Source organism: Hoplias malabaricus, chromosome 5 (assembly GCF_029633855.1).
Source record: "Hoplias malabaricus isolate fHopMal1 chromosome 5, fHopMal1.hap1, whole genome shotgun sequence".
Taxonomy (NCBI): Eukaryota; Metazoa; Chordata; class Actinopteri; order Characiformes; family Erythrinidae; genus Hoplias; species Hoplias malabaricus.
Genome location: NC_089804.1, coordinates 32,411,207 through 32,415,298, shown reverse-complemented (window position 1 = coordinate 32,415,298; position 4,092 = coordinate 32,411,207). Strand labels below are relative to the sequence as shown.

The 4,092-nt window shown below is 43.1% G+C and overlaps 1 pseudogene; it reads left to right on the top strand.

Moving 5' to 3' along the window:
- The first annotated feature begins 552 nt into the window (after positions 1-552).
- Positions 553-1,229, top strand: LOC136697297 (uncharacterized; annotated as a pseudogene).
- Positions 1,230-4,092: the final 2,863 nt, after the last annotated feature.

The window sequence follows — 4,092 nt, the reverse complement described above, 5'->3', positions numbered from 1 at the left end:
GTGTGTCTGGAAAGCTGGCCCAAGCTGGTCAACTTGCCGTTTTCGGTCGTCAACTTGGTTTTACCATCATCAACTTGCTTTTACCATCATAGTGTCTGCCCGCTTTCTTTCTTTTTTTTCCTTGTCTCGTTCTCAGTCGGGCGACATGACTTGTAAAAGTCCTCAAAAAATTCTTCTCTGAACTTCCGTTCTCATACTTGTAGGGGGTCGGACAGATCAGAGGTAACTATATCATGTCCTTTTCTGTCCAGTATCCGATTCCCTCCTGCTCTCTGTCTAACACTTCGATTTCCCGCTGCAGATTGACATAGGGACCGGGTGCTGGATGCGGGTCCACTGTGGTCTGGTGTTCCGGTGGGTGGAGGTGGTTGCATTGCCACTTGCTCAGGTGCTGCTACGGCTTGGTTGTTCTCTGGTGCGGTTCTTTTCGGCGGGGCGGCATCAAGGTCAGGATCATCTGGAAAAAGGAACACTGAGACACTGGTTTTTTTTTTTTTTTTTTTTTTTTTTTTTTTTTTTTTTTAAATATTATTATTATTTTTTCAAATATTTAATCACCTCAACTTCGCCATGCAAATTATAAACCAAGGTCATGCTTTCGTTTCACAACTCCTTAATCTCGCCTCTTCTGTCTCCTCTCTGTTCCAGGTTGTTAACCTAGACCTCGCTTGTAAATCCTAGCTGAACTTCTGGCTCCTCCTCCTCCTCCGCCACTGGAATGGCATCTCATTCTTCTACAATGATGCTCTTTCCAATCCCGAAGACCCCTCCATATTTACGGATGCCGCTCCTTCTACAGGTTTCGGCAGCTACTACGATGGTCACTGGTTTGCATCCCAGTGGCCCTCAGAACTCTGCTCCTTCTCAATAGACGCAGGCAACTCAATCGGGTTGCGTGAGTTGTACCCCATCGTGGCCGCTGCCATTCTTTGGGGGCATGAATGGGCCTGTTGCGCCATTATCATTCATTCAGACAATGCATCAGTCGTAAACATAATTAACAAAGGGCGTTCAAAGTCAATGCCACTCACGTTCTTTCTCCGCCGTCTCGTTTGGCATTCAGTTATGCACCAATTCTTTTTAAAAGCTACTCACATCCCTGGCCATTCCAATCCAATAGTGATTCACTCTCTCGTTTTCAATTTCAGAGATTCAGAACATTGGCATCTCAATCGGACCTTCAAATCAAATCAAATCAAATTTATTTATATAGCGCTTTTCACAACTGATGTTGTCACAAAGCAGCTACACAGAATTCCAGTAAAACAAAGATTTGACATGAAATGTAAAAACAAATGTAAAACCCTCAAGTGAGCAAGCCAGGGGCGACAGTGGCAAGGAAAAACTCCCCCAGCTGAGGAAGAAACCTTGGGAGGAACCAAGGCTCACAAGGGGTGACCCATCCTCCTCTGGTCAATCTACTGGTGATGATAGTTAGTAGTCCATGAGAACTTCAGTGTAGGGACAGCTTCAAGGCACTTGGTGGTTGCTGGAGCGTGGGCAGCTGGTCTGAAGCGTGGAGGAGGGTCTCGACAGTCATCCATAAGTGTCCAGACAGACAGGTGGGCAGTTGTTTACTCTGAAAGATGTAAAGGGATGGAATTAGTTAGGCAGACGTCTCTATTTTCAGAAGTCAACTTCCTACTTCATCCCGGCTCCACCATCTTTCAATCATCTCACAAGACCTCGTCCTCCAGACCGTTGCACCCAACACCCTCTCTACATAGTGGACTGGCTGGCTAACCTTCAGGTGTTTCCATCAACTTCATAACATTCCATTTCCATGCTTTGACTTCCAAACCACAACCTCGTTCATTTCTTTTGCCAGCTTACACTTCTCTATCCGGTCATCAACCATCAAATTCTACCTAGCAACCATAAATTTTTTCCACAAACTCATTCATGGTTCTCCACATCCCTATTCCCACCACCATCAGGTCACCCTGCTCTTCCGAGGCATCAAAAGGAACACACCCAGTTTTCACGGGCACGGCTTTTACGCACACGCCTCCGAGCCACCTCGAACTCCAGCCCAAACCTTCTGAGTTCACCCCCCTCTCCGACGCTTCTCTGAGCGTGGTCTATGCTAGTAAAATGCTTCTCAAATCCATAATAAGTAAAAAAAACAGATGAGCACCCAGGCTCCCCACATTTTGAACGTAATGAACGTCCAGGATACAATGCATGCTGAAACTTTAAATGGCAAAATAACAATTAACAGTTTTTGTGGTGTACCTTGCAAACAGAACACGTCCACATTGTTCAGCACACAAATGTGAAGAGCTTCAAAGGTCACTGTGAAGAAGTAGAGTGTCTCACTCTAATTTCTTTGACACTTGGACTTTCCTTAGTCTTTCCCACATCAATGCTGTATGCTGTGGTTTGGTTGAACGTGAAGAAGTTGCACAAGGCTTCATCATACGACACAGCAAACACAAAGTGTGTCTTGAAGAGTTCGTCGAAAGCTGCAACAGCTGTCTTGGCCTCACATGGAATGGCTTCCTGGTCCAGGAGAATGTAGACATTCTGGATACTGTTCTTCTTTTCCCTGACACAAAGAAGAAACGGCTGTGCTGATCCACTTTTCTCAAGGAAGGTCACCATGCTCATCCCTATCTGAAAGGCAAAAAAGATCGAAAGGAAGAATTAGTTTAATTAATATGAATGTCAACAAATTTGTAAAGTAGGGCTGTTTTACTGTTTGCTCATATGTCAAAAAGACTATTAGCAAAGCTAGCACTTCCAATATAATGGAAAAATATTTTGGTGACATGGATTCAATGAATTCTCTCTAAATTTTCCATACATGGAGCAACACTATTGCAAACAATTTAATCAAAATAAATACTCTCATGAACTTCACTACGTGGTCCTCAGCTTCAGAAGCACTAATTTTCTTTTGCCTTTTGATGTTGGGGTAAGAGATGAATAAGCAACAAGGTAGATGTCAGGTCACTGTCCCATCCTGTTGTGTTAAAAGTAAAACAGCATAACATTTACATTCAGCACACCTTTATGGAATATTATAACACATATGTTATATTATGTTACCATAATCAGACTCTTCGAGGGCAGATGCAAGTAGTTCATCCACATGTGAATTCGAGGGTAGGTTTTTGTAGTCAGCAGTTATCTTGGGCTTGAAAATAATTGGCCATTTAGCAAGAAACCTGCCTGACACTTCATCTCCAAACAGCATTGTGAAATCTTGGTCAATCTGGAATGGAACAAGGCTTTTGAGTTCATTTTAATGTATATGACATAATACAAACCTTACAACGCAATTTACAGATTCTTACCAAGCCAGGTGTATCAAGAAACCGAGGGAAGATGTCTAGGATATCTGAAGACTCCTCTGGATTATAAACAATTTTCTGCCTGTGTTTGAATGTTGATTTCATTTTGTCCTTAATCAGCACCTTGTCAGCTGAGTGGTTCATCAGGGACATTGCGTCTTTGCATTCATCGCCAGATAATTGTTTCCCACAAACAGGTACCTCACGATGGGTCTTGGGGCCACCTTGATAAATGGGTGTACCCTTGCTCTTCATCTCGCTTGCTGTGTTGCGCTGCACTGTTTTTAGTCTCAAGGCCAAGAAACTTGACCCACTTTGAGGGTTATAGACTCCTGTCAAACAAATGTTTATAAATTTGTTTTTTCACCCTTTACAAAGGAACCAAAACACTAAATTATGAAATCCTGCTACAGATAAGACTATCCCTACTTACGTAACCATTCTTTGAATCTGAATCTTTCAAGCAGGGGAATAGTGTTACTATTCCAAGGGCATATGCAATGCAGACATTTAAAGGCGGGATCCTCCTTCATTAAAAACAAAAGTGGCCAGAGTAAATAGGTTACCCATTCAAAATGGTTAAGTTAAATGTGATTATTTACTGGACACTCACCCATGGCCCTCTACCATATCGGCTACAAGCATGTTCACCATCTTTCTGATGCCACCAAGCATCACCATCTGATGCTTGGTGGCATCAGAAAGCCCACAAGTTCGGTCATACTCCTGAAATATCTGATCACCACCTGACTTTGAGTGAAGAGCTACTTTAACCATCTGGAAAGGGGGAGAGGGA